The sequence below is a fragment of the Pteropus alecto genome, unplaced genomic scaffold (genome assembly GCF_000325575.1).
Source record: "Pteropus alecto unplaced genomic scaffold, ASM32557v1 scaffold69, whole genome shotgun sequence".
Lineage (NCBI taxonomy): Eukaryota > Metazoa > Chordata > Mammalia > Chiroptera > Pteropodidae > Pteropus > Pteropus alecto.
In genome coordinates, this window is record NW_006494610.1 from 8085696 (window position 1) to 8097170 (window position 11475).

Here is an 11475-nt window from a genome sequence, read left to right on the forward strand (position 1 = left end):
GTGCATAATACCCATGTTAGCATATATGCTATATTAGAAATTCTACTTAATTAAGTTCCCCTTAAAATTTTTTTATTTAACTGTAATTGATATTAAGAAAATGATTCATAGCTCCCTGAGTGATCCAAGAGTTTACCGTTTCTGTATTTTAACAATTGATACAATTTCTACACTGAATAAAATCTATTCTCTTTCCAAAATATAAAATAAAATAAATATTATTTAAAATTCTAAAAAAAAATATAGATACTTTTGATTTCTTCATGAACAAGAGAGAAATTGAAAATAAATTTTTTTCCAGTACTTAAAAATAATTTTAACGTATTTGTCTTTAATTGGGAACAGGTTTGAAAGAACTTTTCATGTAAATTGGCTATTTTTTTTTTAGTTATTGAAATTTAGTTAGTAAGTATATTTAATAAATTCTAAAGTATGAGCAATAGTGTTATGACTTGTGTTAGCCTGTTAGATTATTTATATTTTTGTGTTGCAAGTTAAGAGGAAGGTAAAGCATTATCTAACCCTTTTTTCTTAGTGAAAAGAGCCCCTTGTTTGTCTACTAATGTTTTAGAAGTTTAATAATTCTAAGTTTTGAAAATGTGTAAATAACTAAAAATTACTTTTCTTCTCCCTTATAGGTTTTATATGTACTGAGCAAATTTCCATAATCCAACAGTTACACTTTTAATATTTTTGTTGGGAATATTTAGAAAAGCAAATGTGCTATATTATTCCATAATTGGAGATTCATTTAGTCAAGATTATTATGGTCTTTTGCCAAAACTAATTCTGACAAACAGCAATGGCATAATATATTAAATGCCAAGCCCCAGAAATAGGAGCTGATGATTTGAGCTTGGCAGAGTCTCCTTGTGCTCGATGTTAAGAACTAGTGTAAAGGACAGTCATAACAACATTGGAGGAGAAGGAATTTCTCCTTCCAATATATTCACTGAGTCCGAAAACATAATGAAAATGTCAAAAAGATTTTTGAAAATTACAGCTCTGAAAAATAAGATCAAGAGCTAAACCTTGGAAGCCACCAATAAATAAAATTTCAATGCTTACAGAAAGATTTTTTGAAAGCTTTTTAGACACTTACTATCTGAAAACTCTTTGTTCTCATCCTTTATTATTGTAAGTAATGCTTTACAACATTTAAGTTTGTTTATTCCTCATTAAATTTATAAAATGAATTAATTTTTAAAGGAAAACACTTTATAAGAAAATTCATGAATAGTTTCAACTGTTACTTAAGTCATGCTCTTACAATTTGATTCTTGCTCTTGTTTCTACAGAGTGCTTTTTCTTTTTAACTATTAAACAATTCTTTGTAAATTCAAACTATATCTGCAGTGATAGTACTATGCAATAAGATAGACAGACAGACAGACAATTTTTCTGTAGCTTGCATCGAAGTATCTACAGTATAACTGAGCAGTCTCACTCTCCAAGGAAAAGAACTTCATAGACCACTTGTCTAGACAAGCTGATTCCTTGAAGGACTCTTTCTGCTTACTCTATGTTAGGTTAGTAAGCACTCATTTCATGGAAGGAATATCATCTTCCTAGTGTGGATCTTAAGGGTAATATTAAATCTTAATAACAGTGTTATTATACATTACAATATTAGATATTGCTGGGTGGATTTCAATGTACCTGAGTATTAATATGATAAAAAAGAAAACAATTTCTCTAAAATCATTGATTATACTCCAGGGAAAAATCAGAATATAAAAATATACAATAATGTAGATTATGATAAGAAAAAATATCTTTGACATAACAATAACTTCTACTTACATCTCACTATATTATTAATTATTCATTTCCATAATGTTCTTTTCTGTTTGTGCCACCAATAGCTTTTCTATATCTGGTTTTCTGAGGCTTTTTTTCAAAATATAACCGTGTATATTTTTTCTTTCCACTAAAATGAAAAAAAATAGAAAAAAATGAAAATTTAGATTGAGTACTGGGCAATGATTTTTCATTTTATATAAAAATGTAGACTTATTTGTATTTAAAATGTATTGTTTTTGTTTGTTTGTTTCTTAGGTGAGGTGACCCTTGGTTGACCCTACAGATTGCAAGGACCTTTACAATTCCTTATTTTTCAAATTTTTTACATCTACAGCACCTGGTCTTCCTAAGTGGTTTCCCATCCAAGTATTAACCAGGCCCAACCCTGCTTAGCTTCTGAGATCAGATGGCATCGGGCTTATTCAGGGTAGCATGGCCATAGACAAAATGCATTGTGTTTTATAACCAATGTTTCAGTTTAAAATATTTAAAAAATATTTGGCTAATTAAAAATATTTGATTAGCAAGGAAAATCTTTGGATTTTATTTAAAAATTCTTCTCTACTATAAAGGAGTTACAAAACACACAAGCCCTAATTTCTTAGAACTGGAACTAATTTAAAATTGTATCATAGTTTAAAAGATTAAAGAAAAAAGCCCTCTTTAAATGAATTAACAGTATTCAGAGTATTTTTTAAAGAGAAGAAACTTTTTCTGTGAACAAATAACAGAGTAGGTTAGTGTTGTCACAGTGTAAACTGTGATTATGATTAAGTAGAAAGCAGTATTAAATAGTATAACACTGGATAAAAGCTTGGGCTTTGGAGTTATCTCTTCACTTTCCATTTTGGGTAACAATACTAAATTTTTCATTAGATTGTTGAATATATATTAATACAGGTAATTAAAGTCTAGTATATATTATGCATTCAATAAATATTACTTGTTATTATTTATTGTTACTTAAGCAGCTATGAGAAATTGTGAAAAACAGATATTATCTTTCCCTTTTTTGAGTATGGCTGGAGGGAGAGAGGGAGTCTAATGATTTATTTTCAGGGAAATATGGTTATCAAGATTTTAATTTTAAATAAATTAGTAGTTAATTAGCAAAATAAGTTTTAAACATTAGCAAGTACTCTTTATAGCCTCCAGTGGGCAGTCCAACATACCAAACTGCATTGTTTTAGGGATGATAAAAAGGTAGTGGAATTTGCTCTGCACAATCAGGTGACTTCTAAGGAACTGACTGTTCAAAGTGAAGAAGCTCAAGGATGTTTAAGAAATATTACTAAGGAAAGAAAGGAAAGCATAAGTGAAATTAGGCACTTTATTTTCTTAAATCAAGGACATAAATTGGTTTTATTTCAACATCACATTCTAATAAGTTGGTAGTGTCTACATTGAATGCTACCTCTGAGACTGTTTCACATTCTTCAGAAGAGTGGATAGATTAGCAGTATCTGTTACAGGTGAAAAGGAGAGAAGAATAGTAGCAAGTACCTTATCAGACACTTTATATACTGGAATATAGAGTCAAAGAACCTTGGAACTGAACATTCCCAGAGATAATACAGTTAAATCTAATTGCTGGAATCTCCTACATGTTTGAAGTGTAAGTCACATGCCTTATTAGATTTTGAGTTTCTTTAGAATAAAAACTAGGAAGAACAGGTTGAATTAGCAGGCAAAAATTGAGATTAATAGAAATGAGTATTTCTAATGAATAAAGCAGTCTGATGGTGAAATATGCTTTCTTTTAGGTAGCGAGAACCCTTTCCAAGGAATTTTTCAAGAGGAGAATTGATGATATATATATTCTAAAGGAAAGTGATTAGATTAAATAACATTTAATTTTTAGTCTAATTTTAAAATCCAAAACTCAGTGATTGTCTGAGCAATAGTATGTAGGAAGTAGATTTTTAAAAATTAATTCTGCATTCATAAAATTAAAAATAGAACATGGACTATACTGCTGGATAACCCCAAACAACAAAGTTTATATGATGAGAGAGTAAAATACAATCTTTAAATGTAAAATAATTAAATTGAATCGTAAGAGTATGTTTGAACAATATTGTGAAGGTGAAAAAAAATGATAAATGAACATTAAACAAGTAGTTTATTAGATATGGCAAGATTTCAAGACATAATCTAAAAAACACTATTCTTGTGTTATAGAATATAAATGATGAGCCTCCTGCATGTAATCCACCACATTTGGAAACTTGGATTTATTCCAGTATTAAGATTCCCTTTATTCAGCTCAATGGTTCAGACAAAGATTCTTCACAGGAATAACTGAGCTATTCAATTGTAGGAGGTAAGACATGTAATTTCAAATAAGTCACTTTTATGCTATTTTAAAGATACTCATGTGAGATATTTTATAATGGTTGAAAACATTATTATGAAACATTTTAAAATAAGAACTTAAGACAATAGAAATAACATAATATATAATGTAGTTTTACTTCTATCACTTCATGGTTCTCAGGAAATACAAATAATCAATTCACACTTTAGAGACTAGGTGTTGATCCTCTTTCTCTGACCACCACTCAGAATTTCCAGTATGATGCATTACAAAGGATTCAGAAACCTCTTACTTTCCAGCTACTTATTGAAGTTACTGATGAATTAGGTGGGGATAAAGCTAGTCAGCTGTCAGCCACTACAACAGTCATAGTTCATGTGTTTCCTGGGACCACAACACAGCCAACTTCTTTCACAAAAATTACAACTACAGTAAGTACTTAGTGATGAAATATAATTTTAAAGTAGTCCGAGTTAGTCATAAACATAGAAGATATTTGGGAACTCCCACAGGAGTTATCCTTATATTTTGGCAATGAAAGACATAAATGAAGCAGTTACTTTAATGTGCTAGAATTCCCATTATCAAAATAAGAAGAATGTATTGTACCTGTTAGTCATTAATTTTGAATCAGGGTAAATATATCAATGTTAAACACTTTTATAGGCCCTTTCACTATTATTCAGTTTAGATTCTTAGTAATTTTGTTGATTCTTATCACAGAATATTTTTCTCTATTTAAATGAATACTCATGAAGATTTTGTTATGTATATAGCACCATATAAGGTTTACAAAAATATTTTACAAAGTTGTTTCCTTGAAAAGCATAGTCTCACTAGAAGACAAGATTTACACTTAAAACAATTTAAATAAATATTAGACTGTCAAATGAGTACGATTTTATTTAACTTTGAGGTTGAAAATAAAGTAAGTTTATTTGTGTTGAGATAGGCAGTAAATTATTTATGTAGAGGAGAAAAATAATAATGTAGTTCTGTAAAAACATATTTTTTTATGTAAAGAGAAGAAAAGCTTTGCAACACGAAGGCATAGAATTACGCCTGGGAAGAGCATGATATATTCTGGGGAAGACGGTGAAGCTCAAGCCTAGATTTATATCAGGAAAAATGAAGTTTATAGTAGATATATAAAATATTTCTGCATGAAACATCTTGAGTGTAAAGAAATTTTGGATGATTACTGGAAAAAGGAAATTATAACTATTTCATAGCGGAATAATAGACTCCCAATGCCTCATAAACTTTGCTAATATGGAAATAAAGAGAAAATCAATGATCAGAGCTGTGGTAAAAGGATGATTAGTTTCAATAATTGGTTTGTGTGAAATATGCTGTTTGATTTCAAACAGGTGGAGTTAAAACAGCCAAGTAGGTATTTATTCATATGCATGCCCTCACTAACATTATTATGATGCTTTCTATAAAACTGAGCTAACACAATGAAAGATATCTCAGTTAAAATAGCCATTTGTTAAATAAGTTATAGAAAATTCTTCCCAATGCTTGATTTCACAGTCAAGAAGTTTTACATTAGCTATACAAAATCATCACATTACAATTTGAATATTCAAGATCCAAAGAAAACCATAAATTGAATTAAAGTGGTATAGGCTGCCTAGCAGAAGGAAATTAATATTGTCTCTGTAGGCTTCCAATTATTTCTAACAATTTTTCAATCCAGAAAACAACACATGATTAACTATAACCAGGCACATGAGAAAATGAGATGCCATAACCAAGAAGCAACAAAACCACAAAAGCAAAAACAAGGATACAATTACTGCAGAAATTTTCAAAAACAAACTGTAAAATAATTATGCCTTAAATTCAAGAGCTAAAAACCAAGTTTAAAATTTGATTAGGGTATTGGAGACTATAAATGTAGCATACACTATTTGAAAATGTATGAAATATATCTAAATCACAAAAAATGCAATAATAAATAAAAACATCCATATTGACATATAGAATATATAAACAATATACTCATCAATTATTTAATTTCAGATTAAATAATACATAAATATTTACAAATTTTGATCATATATTAGGTTGTAAAACAAATCTCAATAGATTTCAGTAGGTCAAAATCATGCTGAGTATTATCTTTGATCTCTTATACTAGAGATCAAACAGGTATCTAAAATATTTCTTATATCTTTAGAAGTTAAAGGAATAGAGAATATTTTTAAACGAACGAATGAAAATGCTACATAATAAAACTGTGAGATGTAGTTAAAATAGAATCGAAGGTTATATGTTTTTCTCTAAGTACCATTTAAACTGCATCTCACGATTTTTAATATCACATTTTTATGATTTATTTTAAAATATTATTGATTTCCTTAAAAGTTATTTTTTCTTTATGTATAATTTAAACTGCATTTCATCTGAAGTTAGAAAAAGAACAGCAAAATAAAATGTACGAGATTTTTAAAAATTAAATAAGATAACTAAAATTAATGAAGTAGAAAGGAAATATGCAAAAGTATGGCCAACAGTTGTTTTTTTTTTTTTTTAAAGTAATAATAAAATTATATTACTGAGAGGAGGCTGATAAAAGCAGGAGTGAAGTCATATTTTACCAATATCAGAAATGAAAAAAGAACATCACTAGGTCCTGCAACCCCTCAAAACACAATCCTAAGAAAGAGAATATTATCAACAACCTTGTCAATAAATTTGAAGAAAAATCATGTGAGAACTTATTCTATCCCAAATACTTAATATAAAATGCATTAATTAAGACAGTGTAGTATGGGTTTATGGAAGACAACTAGACATGAGAATGGATAAAGAGTCCAACTAATAGTCCATAGCATAAGGATCTATGATTTATGTAACAACTGATACTACAGAGCTGTGGTAAAAGGATGATTAGTTTTAATAAATTATATTGGGCAATTGGTGTGTATATAGACAAAATAGGAATGATCCCTTGTTTAAATTAAGTCCAGATAAATTGTAAACTGAAATGGTCAAAATAAATAATTAAATTTTAGAAAAACTGTAAGAGACTATTTTAATAACTTGGGGGTAGAGAAAGATTTGTTAAATAAGATTTTTAAAAAACAACCTTAACTATAAAAAATTTTTTATAAAACTGAATACATTAAAATTAAGAACTCCTTATTATGAGTAAAAAGATAGGATATTTGACTATGTGACTTTTGTTTCAGAATAATTTAGTGGAGAAGACTAAGCATAAGGAAGTTTAAACAAAACTGGGCATAAGGTGACAATTATTGAGAATGTGTTATGGACATTTAGTGGATTATTGTACTATTTTTAATACTTTGAATATGTGTTAGATATCACAAAAAAAGTTGTAAAATAATTGAAAAGGAAATAATCTGAGATGCCTATGTTCTTTGGTAAGCTATTAGCATTTAATGCTCTAAATTTTTACCGAATAATCTTCACAGATAAAATACCTCATTTTGGAGCTTATTAAAATTGTCTGCTTTGGATCTTTTAACCATATATTTTATATAGTCAAACCCTAAAATTATATGAAGCATGAATATTCTCCTGGTCACTCAGTAAATTAGTTCTTAGTTCCTCCCTCCACCCCTGTATGTGACCATGGGGCTTTCTTTCACATTCTACAAATACATAGTCAAATCATTTTATGTCAGGTAACATTGCCTAAGACTGAGCTATGACATCAATAATGTAAGAAACAGTTAAAATGGGTTGTTTTCTATTTCTGGTTCAACATGAACCTAACCTCCCTATTCTGAGTCAACTTTCTGTGCTGGATCTTGCTCTTTTGGGAGAGAATATTTTAGCCTGTATCACAGTGAAAAAAAAAAAAATACTAACTTACTAACATATGCATCCTACCATCCAAATTCTTGATTAATAAACCAAAATCTCACAGAGCAGCAGAATGCTTGTAGTATAACATAAAGACAGAATCAATTCTGCAGCAAGATGTGAAAGAATTTTTAGATTTGTAGTTGAGTGGTATTGTAATCCATATAATTCTCTTGGCAAACTACATTAGGCTTACTAAAAGAAGCAAACCAATTAATGCTGCCTGGAAATGATTACCAATCTATGACTTATGAATTTACTCTCAAGGACTGTGGCAAATGGTCTTTGCTATTCTCCTTAAGCCATATCAGCTTTTATGTTTATATGTGTACTTACATAATACAGGGAGATATATGTACCTCTCTTTGAGAAAAGTATTACCAAACCAGAAGTGACCTTAGAAATTCTATAGTTCAATTTATTCATTGTGCAAGAAGAGAAAATGATACCCAAACAGTTTATAACTTCCATTTTATTTTAAGTGAGCAAACAGACACACGAAAACACCTGCATATTTTAAGATATGTTTTAAAGAGACACTATATCTAAAGTTTTTTTTAATGTAATACTGACTAGCTATTATTTATATCTGAGAATGTCATAAAATTACCCAGTAAAGACAACCTATATCATCAGCTAAATATCTATTTATTAACTTCATGGTCAAGCCTTGTACTAGTGTCTGAAGTACAAAGTTGAATACGTCAGAGAAAAACCTTTTAGCTACAAATAATAGAATATCCAACTTGAAGTGGCTTAAATAATAAAAACTCAATTTCAGAAAACTAGTAGACTATTAGGGCAAAATTTAAATATCTCTGTATACCATCATAAGGAATATGGGCTTTATCTTCCAATTGGAAAGAGATTACAAGAGAAGGTTGATAGGAACAGATATGTCTGAAAAGTGTGAGTGATTTTAGAATAAGTATGGAGAAAACGTGAAGAGAAGATCGGTAAAAGAAGAAAGCAGTGCTCATGAAACCAGTTAGGATCCTATTTTAATAATCCAAATAAGAAAGCCGGGCCCTAAAATAAGGCAGTGTTACTTTATGTAGAGATGAAGTGGTAGATCTGAAATATACATAAAGAATAGAATTCACCATTTATTGTGTTTAAAAGGTATGTACTACAATATACTGTGAGAAAAAATAATTTCTCTTAGGATTAGCTATTTTTATTTGACTGTAGCTATTATTATTATTATTATGTAGATTTTTCCATTTAGAATATTGAATGAGATATGAAAACTTAAAAACATTTCTAAGTGATTAGACTCTACTGCCAGACTTTTATCTGTTTCTAAATATAACTATAAAATCCCATTACAAAACAGAACATTCTTAAAGCCAGATACTAACAATGTATGTCTATAAGTTGTAAAGAAATTATGGCCTGTGAATAAAATGCTCAGTTATTAAAAATAAATTCAATCATATAATAAATATTATAGGAGGTATCGTCAGCATAAAATTCACTATACATGCAAATTATTTTCTTTACAAAAAATTCTTTTAGGCTCTTGAAAAAAATATAGGGCATCTCATAAATTTTAATCTGGTAAAGGTATTCAATAAAGACCTCTGCATTTTTTACAATGCCAAGTATGGTACTTGATAAATAAAAGGACCAATGCCATATGTTATATGAAATGTATGTGATAGTTCTTAATTGGGAGAAAGGGGGATTTATGAACTGTTGAAGAATTTGATGAAAGTTATGGTCTCTCTTTCTCTCCAGAACAATGTACACATGTATTTGTGCATATACATTTATATTCAATATTAGAGGCTTGTAAAACCCATCCCTGGAACTCAGATTAAGAAATCCTGACTAAAAACAAGGGTTTATTACTGCTTCTGAATTTGTAAAAAAAAAAAGTTTCCATGAACAAAATATATTTTTATTATTATAAAGTAAACAAAGCAATATAAGGCACTAAAATAACCAGAGAAAACTTTACATAATATATTTCTTAAATATGTTAACATTTAGCATATTCTTATAAACATTACAATAAGTAAAATAATAACTTCAAGCTTAGAAAGAAAAAAATCTTTTATCTTTAATGTAGAATGACTTCCTCAAAGAAACTAATAATAAATCAGCCTGACCCTAGACTAAAATAAAGAAACTGCTGTAAATTGTCTCCCGATTAACCTTTGTCTTTGAACCTTTGCCTGCCTATTCAGAGGTCCCACTCAAGGCAGGTAGAGAAGAAGAAACTGTCACGTTTCATGAGCTAAACTAAACTCACCCAATTTAAGTCCAGATTGGCTAAGAGACAATGAGGTAACTGGCTAGACACGCATTTCCTGAAAATATAATCCCCAAAGAATTATGAATCAAAATTCCTGAAACTATCTACATTTAGCAAATTGAGTCCATAATAAAAAGCCTAGAATTAATATCCATTTTCAAAATATAGAAGATAGTAGAAATCTTAAGTCATGCTAATTTATAACTATGTTTTTACTCTGATTTTAGCAGAAATAGTACATGGATAAAGGAGTAGAAAGGAGAATGTCTCTATAAATAACTGTCCAATCTATCCATCAGTTTATCCTGGTAACATGTTTCATAATGTGCATTAGTATAATTAAAAGTTAACCACTGAAGAACTAAAGAAAGGCATTAGATCTATAGAGTGAAAAAATTGGAATTGTTTAGTGTCTTTCACTTAATCTGAACTTTGAAGACTAATCCTAAAGATATCATGGCTTCTTCGAGACATATTCTTAGAGACAAGGGTTATGTCTTTATAACCATGTTTTCTACACTATATTATACTTCACTGCAGAGGCACAGTATGTTTTCCCAAGGCTGATTGTGACTCATCAAAAGCCGATCCTTTATTAGCAAATACTTTACAAGCTAATTTGCCGTCAAGTATGTCTGGAACTTTGTTTTTAGCTGGTAATTTAAAACAGTGGTATGCTGGAGCTGGCTCATTTAAGATAAGGGGAACCTATTGTTAAATATTCAGAAATTTTGTAGGTTGGTTCTTAAGCCTTTAGTAGATTGAATTCAGTCATGGTGGAAATATTAATACTATGAAAATTGGTAAATGCTACATTCCAAGTATTTGTTTGTTTACTTGTTTGTTTTAATTTCAAGTGTTAGTTTACCAGCCCACTACTGGACCTATGCATCTTAGTCTTTAATAGACTTAGAAAAGTAGAAAAAACTTTAAAGTGGGTAAAAAGGAGATTTAAGAGAAATTAGCAAATACTTATATATGATAAGTAAAATTTAGCCACCAAAAAAATGAAAAAGCAGTTACTTTTTCATCCCTCATTTAAATGAAAAAATATAGCACTATAGCCGTACTTTTTAATAAGTAGAACATCCGTGGAAACCACTGGCACTTTCTGTTGACTTGATTATAACCTTTACTATGTATGTATGTATATGTATTATAACCTTTACTATGTATGTATGTATATGTATGTGTATATATATATATATATACACATACATATATATATAGTTGTATATATAGTTATAAATAGATA

General features: G+C 29.1%; 1 pseudogene; it reads right to left on the reverse strand.

Moving 5' to 3' along the window:
• Positions 1-2128: 2128 nt before the first annotated feature.
• On the reverse strand, positions 2129-2247 carry LOC112474062 (annotated as a pseudogene).
• Positions 2248-11475: the final 9228 nt, after the last annotated feature.